This window comes from Zea mays, chromosome 4 (genome assembly GCF_902167145.1).
Source record: "Zea mays cultivar B73 chromosome 4, Zm-B73-REFERENCE-NAM-5.0, whole genome shotgun sequence".
NCBI lineage: Eukaryota > Viridiplantae > Streptophyta > Magnoliopsida > Poales > Poaceae > Zea > Zea mays.
This window is the reverse complement of record NC_050099.1, coordinates 229,590,545-229,601,343: the sequence shown is the minus strand read 5'-3', so window position 1 is coordinate 229,601,343 and position 10,799 is coordinate 229,590,545. Positions and strand designations below refer to the sequence as shown.

Genomic DNA, 10,799 nt, shown 5'->3' with positions numbered 1-10,799 from the left:
TAGGTGGCCCTCTGTTCCTTGTTAAGACAGTCTTTGAGAGCCACATCTTCTACTACTGGTTCGATAATTTCCTCCTCGTAAACCTCCCTAGCAGTACCAATAGCATCGTCATACGTGTCCATGATAGGAGGAAGAGGGAATGTCTTTATGTCCTTTCCCATTGACTGCAACATGTTCCTAATGTCAATCAATACCATCTGCTCAACATGAGTTTTGCACGGATTCCTGTGTTGATAGTCCTCGGACATAGAATCTAGGTGTTTCTGCTAGAGTACAACCACATCGCTTGGCTCACAGTACACAAGTATTATGGCAAAAAGTCGTCGCAGCGCCGATGGCATCTGGAAAAGAGCACATTCAGTGAGACACTCATCCAGTGTGTTGTCCGACTCAAGCAGTCCCCTTCTCTCTGCTGCCTCACGAAAAGTCGGTAGCGTGACACCATCTACTGTCCTTAGATCCACATAGGAAGTGGCGCCAGTCACATGGTTTAGGAGAACACGAAGATAGTAGCGCTCCCCCTCGGCCGGATGAGCAGAGACTATTCTACCGACTTGTCCACCCATATCTCGTTTCCTCTTTTGCCATATTTTTCCCTTACCACTCTTCCAAGTGTACCATTCAGGGAAGTCATGATACAGGATGCCACGAGCCTCCTTGTGTAGACTATTCGCCTCAAAATATGCTGTGAGCATTGACCTATCAACACCTGGACGGTTGACGACTCGCTCGACCATTTGCCGCTCGTGAAACGCCACCATGTGCATGTTTGGAAGATGGAGTTGCAGCTGCATCACAGGTGGAGATATCTGACTAAGCTCAAAGCCGTATATCCTCCATAAGGCTTCTAGAGGAGTCACCCACCTTGCATCTCTGTACTGCTTGATCTCATCTACATCATCATCTGCCTTGCTCGCATCTCTCATAACAACAGAAGCACGATCATGGCCTTTGTATATGTACTTGAACAGGTATTTAACAGCCTTGATGCTCCCACATGCCTCAACATTGATGTGACAGTTGAAGAGACGAAGGAGGTATGGGTTGTAAGGGACAACCCATCTATTGTCCAATTCGCACCCTCGAACCTTTTCGGTACGACCATCGTCACGACGTCTGTAAACAGGGTACGAATCCTTCCCTTGCAAGGTTGTGTCACTGAAAGCCCGAGGGTAATGATTCTTGCACGATTTACGACCCTTAGTGCATGGGCAGTTAGGGTTTAGCGACCCACACGGGCCATGCATCATATGCTTGATAACCATCTTTCGTAGTTCAGGGTACTTGTTGCTTGGGATCTCAGCTGAGATCAAAAGGTCATACTACTCAGGGCATGTGAGCTTGTACTTCCTCTGCATTATGAGTAGAAAATGGGCATGCGGCAAACCCCGCTTCTGAAACTCCACGACATAGACGTAGGCTCGGACCTTACCAAGAATATCCTATTTAGTCAGCCTATGCTTTAACTCCTGTAGCTTTGCATGAAAGACACGCACTACAAGATCCGGACGATCTTGCGATGTCTGCCCAGGGAGAAGCTCCCTCCTTATCTCATCCCAGTTAGGGTTACATGCATGGTAAGAAAGATGTCTGGTTTACCAAACTTGCGCACCAGAGCCATAGCATCCATATACCGACGTCTCATGTCACGAGGACCGCCAATAAACGATGTTGACAGCACAGTTCGCTTGCCAATCTTCTCTGCCCTAATATCTCCATCTAGCATGCTATCCACCAAGCCCTGGTATAGGTCTGCCCTTAACCGATCTTGATTCTTACGTATGAAATCTAAATGAGAGCTCTCAATCTTTATGTACGTGTCAACCGCGAACTGCTGGAAAAGTCGCTTTCCATGAAGTATTGGATTGAATACCCCGGGACGAATATGGAATTTGTAGCAGTAGTAGTCACGTACAGAGACACATAAATGGCTAGGAGATTCTGCATATGGAAGGATTGAAAAGTGAGTGATGTCGAAAGCATAGTTAATAATGTGCAAATATCTCAAATATCAAATTAACAACTAACCCGCATCTTCATCATTTGCATTACTTGCCCTATGTGTCGCGCGGTATGCATCCACTTCGTCCATGGATACTCCAACCTTTGGGATATTTGCATGCCATCCAAGTTCGCCTCTAGGGAAGAACAATGGATATGATAGTGCATCGTAGCATCCATGGTATGAGCGGATGCAGTGTCTTGAACTGTCCTTCCCATGGAGCATAACACTCTTGTTGAATTGGCCTTGCCCTTCGCTCCCTTCGATCCAGACAGCGGCCACCTCCGAAGTGAGAGGTGCATTATATGTCTTCTGGTTCAACGTCTGGTCAAGGTTTAACGCGATACGATAGTCATCAAGGTTGTCAACGTGGCCCATGGTCCTAAGGTGCTCGGAGTACGGGTTTCCACGTAGTATGTCGACTATCTGTTTGATAACCTCCTTGTCTTTCTGTTGATGCTCTTCACGGCACTTACGGTACCGATGCTTGAGGCTAGGATCGTCATCATAAAAGTAAAGCTCAAGGTGTTTATGCTCTGCCCCATCTTCCCTACCAAATGACTTAATATTGTGGTACATCATGCCTTGTGCTCGAAACGTGTATATACCAGAATCCCTTACATTAGTTGTCATACTATCGAGGCAACAATATAGGGAAGTGAAAGAGAAATGGCCATTGAAAAACCTAATGTTATCACGAAAGTGCCTAGCATCAGAGTCTGCACTATCCCACAACCTCTTCAGTTGGGGAGGGGTCTCCACTAGAGCTAGCTCAACCTTCCCACCACGACAACAAAACCCAGGTGGCTCATACTCAAACTTCTTCGTGGTGCAATAACTGCAGTTGGGAACAAGCTTTAGCATATGTGTCTCTTCAGGGATGTTGCTGTACACCTTGTCGTACAGGTCAGAAACATAAGTGGCAGTAGATTCATCTTGAGTACCATCGATCTCGATATCCTCATCGGTATCCTCATCTGATATTTTTTTGAAAACAATGAGTAAGACATGAATATTTACATAAGCCTTGCTAGGATAATAAAAAGTGAAAAGAGTACATTGCGCAGCGAATAGGTATCCCTCGTTCTCATCATCATCGTCTTCGAATATGACACCCTCATCGTCATCACCTAAATGGTTCCAAGATGATGTAAGCACATGTTTAGTCAGACTACATACTATCGATGTCTTGCAAGATCCATATAAACTTGGATAGTAATTACCATTGTTGGTGATCTTCATAGGCGTATGGCGCTGTGTCCAATCGTCCCCTTCAACAACGTCACCGCTAGTATCCTCAATCGAAGTTCCCACCTTCCTTGATATGGCTGATTCAAATAGCTGGTTTCGACGAGCTAATATAGCTTGTCTTTCCCCACGAGGAACATGATGTTTATGCTTTAGTGTATTGGTAGACATATCGGGCGAAGCGACATCCTCGGTCTGGGTTGGAGATGGCAAGAAAGGTGCGTTGACGAATTCAGGGATAACCCAGTCGCAGACAGATAATATGGATCCATCAGATCCCTTTGCATCCGCTGTAGGGTGTACAAACTCAGGGGTATATGTTGGGTCCTCCATGGCGATGGATGTGGGATTCAAAGTGTCGGCTTGCATAACTCTACATCTCCTGTTGTGGTCTACCTTTGCCTTTTTTCGCCTTGGTGTTCTATTATACAACCTAAGGCGTTCACGCCTAAACTCCTTCTCGACGGGAGTTAAGTTTTTGTACCGCTCGCTAAAGTAGGCGGTCCTCTGCGTAGTATGCTTAGGTGTGTGGCCAACAGTTTCGTGCACACTGCCTGTAATAAGGCATACTACGTTAAACCGTATGAAACTTGATTTTTTTGCATGTTTAGTCTAATGAACAGTCATGTACCTGGTGTTAGAACTTCTGTCGTTGCGTCAATGTCGTTCGACTGTAATGTATAATTGATATGCAAACAGTCGGAATCATCATTTTGATCAACATTTACTTTTTCGTCTCCACCTACAAAATATGAACACGTTACTTTTCAGTAGTAGGTTTATGCACAGAAACATTACTCTAAAGTTGACGCATTTCATCACCTCTTGGCGCGTTGGGCATCATATTTTGGCAATTGTTTAGTTGACGCGCTTCAGGACGCTTCTTATTCAACTCTTTATTCCGTAGACGTGCTTCTCGACGCTTTTTGTTTTTCTCATTTTTCTGTTCATCGGACATCGTGGCATATCTTTCCTTATCTCTTTGCCTCTTACGTTCCTTAGCATCAACAATTGGTCGTAACGAGTTTGATCCATTTTGATCACCTACAATGTAACTTTGTATATTACTGTTCTATTACATATACTACGTTGCATTCATTAATATACACGCATGTACTAAGTTTTACCTGTATTAATGGTGTTTGAGATGTCTGCACATGGTGTGCGAGCAACATTATGTCCCATCTGATTTGTTTGTGTTTGTTCTCTGTTCTCCATAAAGAAAACCTGATAGGGGCAATGGACTTTTTTAATAATTTTCAAGCCCGTCAAGGTTCACAGACTATTCAAACAAACATGCACAGTTGCACACAGATTCATTTTGGCATACTGCTTGGATAATTGGGATTTGGATAATTTGGTCATGCAATCATGTATGTAGAAATAACCTTGGAAAGATTTTTATATCCCTCTACTTATTGGATGTGGAAACTGTTTTCTTTTGATTTATCTAATCTCTAATGATTCATTTAGGTCCTCTTGAATTCTGTTCACGGTTCGGGTATCATATTCATGGTGATTTATTCATGTAATTGGATTAGTGCAGTCTATCTCTAGCAGCCTTACTCATCTTCCATTTCAAGCTCCAACTCTGTGAACAGTGCATTGCAAAATAGGCCAAATATTTTCCCCTTAAACACTTTCGCAACTTGCTATCACAAATCAAAAGGGGAAATGCAGAGAACTGTCATAAATCCTCTTTGTCTGTATAGTGAAAGTTCAGATCTTTATATGTTTAGAGTAAGTCACTGGGTCAAACATTCAAACAAAAAGTTCAGATATTATTTTAGATAGCACAGGACCAATCTGGTCTGTAGTGTTCAAATGGAATATAAGATTTCGCTGCATAGGTAAAAGGTTTGTACGAGTGAAAAATCATTTAGTATTATTTTGGCTGGCTGAATTGTATATTTCTATGTTATTTTTACTAATTGCCATCAAGACTCAAAACTGGATATTCTGTCATTTTGGCATACTGCTTGGATAATTGGGATTTGGATAATTTGGTCATGCAATCATGTATGTAGAAATAACCTTGGAAAGATTTTTATATCCCTCTACTTATTGGACGTGGAAACTGTTTTCTTTTGATTTATCTAATCTCTAATGATTCATTTAGGTCCTCTTGAATTCTGTTCACGGTTCGGGTATCAAGACCGTCAGGCCAAACTATTCCAAAGAAATTTTCAGATATTCATTCTACTGCTATGTTTTGTTTTGATGGCAGAATCAGAGTACATGAAGTACAAGGATCCAAAACAACCTATTAACTCTAGGACAGTGATCTTATTGGTAGAATGACCCTTGCTAAAAAAATTGGCAAAATGACACAGATTGAGTATCTAATCTTTCCCTATTCATTTGACAAGAAAAGAAAGTGTTGCACCATATTCATGGTGACTGAATAACTACAATAGTCACCCCACATTGATGATTGGTGTCTTAGAGCTAATATAAACTGAAGGTGGTTGCTTTTGTGCTTACTGGCACAATCTGTGCCTAGCTTAAATTAGCAGACAATGACTTAAAAGACTTTCATTGTTAGAAGATTCTTGCCAGTAAAAACAAAAAAAGGCATTATTGGGGTTATCATATTCATGGTGATTTATTCATGTAATTGGATTAGCGCAGTCTATCTCTAGCAGCCTTACTCATCTTCCATTTCAAGCTCCAACTCTGTGAACAGTGCATTGCAAAATAGGCCAAATATTTTCCCCTTAAACACTTTCGCAACTTGCTATCACAAATCAAAAGGGGAAATGCAGAGAACTTTCATCAATCCTCTTTGTCTGTATAGTGAAAGTTTAGATCTTTATATGTTTAGAGTAAGTCACTGGGTCAAACATTCAAACAAAAAGTTCAGATATTGGTTTTGATTTATGGGATACAATCTGGTCTGTAGTGTTCAACTGGAATATAAGATTTCGCTGCATAGGTAAAAGGTTTGTACGAGTGAAAAATGTATTTATTTTTAAGTTCATTTAGTATTATTTTGGCTGGCTGAATTGTATATTTCTGTTGTATTTTTACTATACTATTGAAAAAATGAGTAAATTGTATGTTGTGATAATCTGAACTTTTACATGACAAACCAGCAGATACTGTCATGGCTCAGGATGAAGCTGTGGCTACCAAGAAGACTGCAAATACAACATCTCCTTCCTCGCTAATAATTTCTTATGTACAGATAGATTGTACAAATAATAACTCACAATTTCGAAGCCAACTCATGCATACAATTAGAACTTCTCATAAAACTGAAGCAAGGACATAACTCTAAACCACTTCCCTTCACACCTACATGTCACATGTGTTCTTAATCTGTCAAAATATGACTGTATAGTGAAAGTTGCTTGGTCATGCTCATTCTTTATTGCTGTTTTTGATATCTTACAAGGAATAATAACATACATTATTTCTGACTGCGAGGGTTTGATAACATAAATGGCGAAATACAAATAATTGTGACCATCTTTAGTTGACACATAACTTCAAATCCTATAATGTAACAAGCTATCACACTACACATCCGGTACCACTGTTGCCAGATAAGCCCGTCTCCTCTCTAGATAATTGTTGATTAAAGCACTCCTCGGATTTTGGATCATGGAGCGCCGAATTGCTGCAATTTAGTAAATGATATGTAATAACATGATTACTTAATTATAATTTCTAAATTATTGCAAGAAACACTCACTCTGCAACCGTTGTGTGGTGTGATGATCTGGATCGAATTCAACAGTGCTATGGTCCGAGGTTTGCAAGCATCCTATTGTTATGTAGTAGACTTAGTTACTAAAGAAGTTCATTGAGATTACTCCAACAAAGAAGTTTAAGTATAATAGAATTTACTGTGTAGCTTGTTACGGCGCAGCATAGTTCCGATAATTATGCTCTTGTTTTCTCTAGCTAACACCCACCGTAAAAGCATTTCTTTGCAACAGTTCAGGCCATATACCCACGACGATTATATCCCACCTATAAATAAAGCTTGTATTGTTTGAATAAAATATAACACGTCTGCAGTTTAAAAAAGACTGTAGTTATAAATTAATGACCTGGAATCCATTAGTATGGCCTCTCTGTACGGCCTTCCACCGATGTGCTCTAACGACGCCAAATGAATGACAATTCCTATTACATCTGAGACATTCATATATGAGGGATTAAATTTTGAGTATATTTTTATGGTTTAGTGCGGTATAAGTATACTCCATATAGAAAGACGGGCACATACCTATAAACCTCTTATGAGGTTGTTGGAGGACCTCATGAAATGGCATAAGATGTTTTGGATACGGCGGGAACTGAATTGGCAAGTGGAATGGTTCCACAACAGTCCGAGTTGCCAAGGTCAATTCTAGCCTATGTCCAAAATTCCGAAATAGATACGGCCCCCAGCTTACATAGAACGCCACTCCATATAATGTATATGTAGATCCTTGTTGGAGTAAGGTGACAAATCTTTGGACATTATCGCGGTATGAAATTGCTTCTATTTTTGACCCCTAGTAATTTCAGAATGCACGTCGTATGAGTAAGATAAATACGTTGACGTCATTTATTTTTGTTTTAATGTTTGACCCGGTGACTTACAGTGATGTCTTGTAGAATAAAATGTTGGCTGTCATGACGTCTAGGGAACTTAACAACGATTCTGGCTACGATACTCTTAAATTTTGGTAAGTCATCGCTCTCAACGTCATCAAATAACACGAAACTACATTAAAAGTGAGTTTAGATTCTTTTGTCCACACATATATATATGCGACAAGTGAAATGTGTACTTACGGAAACTTTGTAGGGACGTGATGTAGGGCTGCAACCGACCTATGTTGGTTAAGTGTAGATGGTGCCATTGATCTTATAGTATTGATCATAGTTACAAATATGTTTGAAATAAATCAAAACATAAAAAAAGCCATGTAAATCTCCACATTTGAAGGAAGAATGAAACAAAGTAGGAAAATAAACCAAAAAAACATAGATTTGAGGTTTATAACATGAAATATGCTTTCTTAATCATGAAATAAATCAAAACCATGTATAGTGAATGTTTCTCCTACCAAGTATATATAGCTTTCTTTTGCAGGAAGTATGAAACAAAAATAAAAATAAACCAAAAAACAAAGCATAGAATAAAAATTTGAGGAAAACTTGTGTACCGTGATTAATACACGGGGTAGGAGAAGAAGTTGTAGATGAGGCTGCGCTCGCCGCTGATTTCCAAGACCTTCGGAATCTCCTCGGGCATATACCAGCTGAATTTAAGCAGATTTCGAACATTCAAACTTCACAAAAACACTGAACTTAAGCAGCAGGAGAGCAGTAAAAAAGAGCTTCCACATCTTGCAATTCTTTATAACCGAATACATCATTGACTTAGTAGGTAGCCATACTAATTACCAAACCTATTTTCCAAATCCATAGCACGAGTAGCAGTGTCAGTAAGATCAAGTAATTATCATACAACCAGTGACAACATGTGGTACCTATTATGGCGGCAACATTTGATTTCTAAACTGTACTGCTATGAGCTATCATATACAGTGCCTTCTATGAAAAAATGGAATGGAGAACAGAATGGTATTGTTCTATCTAACAGAAAACGCAACCATTACTGATGCATTAAGTTGAAGGAACAATCCTTCACCAAACCAGAAAAAAAAGTTGAGCAACCTGACATAGATCAAAAGGCATACCCTAGAGCACTTGCAATAATAACACACACCCTGTAAATGTAAATGACAGGTCCAAATATAGAGCACTAACACAAACATGAAACTGGCTACCAAGATCTACGACATTATACGAACTTAGGAACTAACAATGTCATCTTCAAGTAATGATTTGGACCATAACTACAAGGCATACAGTCTAAATTAACATCTGAAAAAAATAAAAGAATGTCACAGCAAAAGTACCTCTACTTGGATGGCCTTGCTCCTCCAGCATATAGAGCATGCATGATCTTGTCTCCTCCAGCTCTCAAATCAAATACCCGTACTCAAATGGCCTACGCACAGTAAAGAAATATATGAATCAGAATTTACAATCATTTGCCATTTAACCAAAACAAAAAAAGGTAATAGCAGTTTTCTTAAAACAGAATTCACTTTGAAGAATGGAAATAAGTGTATTTCTATTGTACATAGTTTTACTAAAATGTTTTTTGGTTTTACTTAGAAAAAATCATGTGGGTTTAATACTGTGTCAGTGAGGTACTTTTGTTTAGTGTTTACATAATTGTTTAGTGTTGCTTGCCTGATGGCTAGAGACTAAACATAGTTGAACACAAACACTATGAACTATACCTTACACTTCAGGACAAACTGTGTTGTTTGTACAAATGTACAATGGAGGTAGACAGACTAACAAAGACATGCAACAAATCTATAGAATTTGTTGGCTCTATATTTGTACCAGTACGACAATTATCAAACAGGAAAATGAGTCTGAGATTGGCAAAATAAGGATCTGTTCAGTTTCCTGTTTCCTCATTAACATTACGAATCACATTTGTCAAAAACATGATGGAAAACAAGCTTTGATTCACCTCTCCAACAGACAGGAACATGATGGAAAACTAAAAGGAGCATGCATGTGGGTGGTTCAGAGCCTATCAAAACTCGATGACACCCCCATTCTAATCCACATTTGGGAGTAACAAATAATCAAGATGGAACTAAAGAGACAGGAGCCTAAGCATATCATCATTATTAATAAAAGTGTAGAATGTCTAACTGAGAAATGCAAGAACGGCCTACCTCTGAGATGAAAAGAACGGCTGTGAATCGGTGGATCTGAGGAGAGTGGGGATGGGTTGGAGGGATCACCTGTGTCCATCCTTTTAATAGCAGTCGATTGAGGCGCGGAAGGGAGCGCGGTGAATCCTGTCGCCGAGTATGGAATGGGGTGAGCTTGGAGGGGGGCGGGCTCGAGGACGGGGTTGGTGGGCGGCGGGATTGGCGGGGGCGCGGAGGTAGCGACTCTCCCGGCGTCTGCCCCGCGCGGCCTTCCTTCCTCTCCCTCGCGAGCAAGCGGATCTGCCTGGCGGCTATCCCGTCGTCTCCCTCGCGCGGCATAACTGCGGCGGATCTCGCGCGGAGCTGGCGGGTTTGGTGGGCGGGATTAATGGGGGCGCGGAGGTGCGGCTTTCCCAGCGTCTCCCCCGCACGGCCTTCATCGCGCGGCATCACTGCGGCGGACGCGCGGAGCTGGCGGGGGCGCGGGGGAGGCGGGTATCCCGCCGGCGGCTCGCGCGGAGCTGGCGGGTTGCGTGTGCCGGGGAAGGAAGGGCACCATTGGTGGTGTCGCGCGGGGTAGGCGGTGGCGGCCATCACGGGCGTGGTCGCGCGGGGTAGGCGGCGGCGGGCATCACGGGCGGGGGCGCGCGGGGGAGGCGGCGGCGGGCATCACGGACGGGGGCACGAGAGGCTGTGGACGCCCTCCTTACGTTCTTAATAGGAGTATATATATATATATATATATATATATATATATATATATATATATATATATATATATATATATATATATATATATATAT

General features: G+C 41.3%; 2 long non-coding RNA genes across 2 annotated transcripts; both read right to left on the bottom strand.

The window, feature by feature from the left end:
* Positions 1-6,624: 6,624 nt before the first annotated feature.
* On the bottom strand, positions 6,625-7,392 carry LOC103654705 (uncharacterized). The gene is made up of 4 exons (XR_002750495.1): positions 7,309-7,392; positions 7,103-7,228; positions 6,948-7,019; positions 6,625-6,872 (listed from the first exon to the last, which is right to left on the bottom strand). It is a non-coding gene; the product is annotated as an uncharacterized lncRNA (long non-coding RNA).
* Positions 7,393-7,493: 101 nt separating this feature from the next.
* LOC111591325 (uncharacterized) lies at positions 7,494-8,189 on the bottom strand. The gene is made up of 3 exons (XR_002750494.1): positions 8,042-8,189; positions 7,847-7,970; positions 7,494-7,758 (listed from the first exon to the last, which is right to left on the bottom strand). It is a non-coding gene; the product is annotated as an uncharacterized lncRNA (long non-coding RNA).
* Between the last annotated feature and the right edge of the window lie 2,610 nt (positions 8,190-10,799).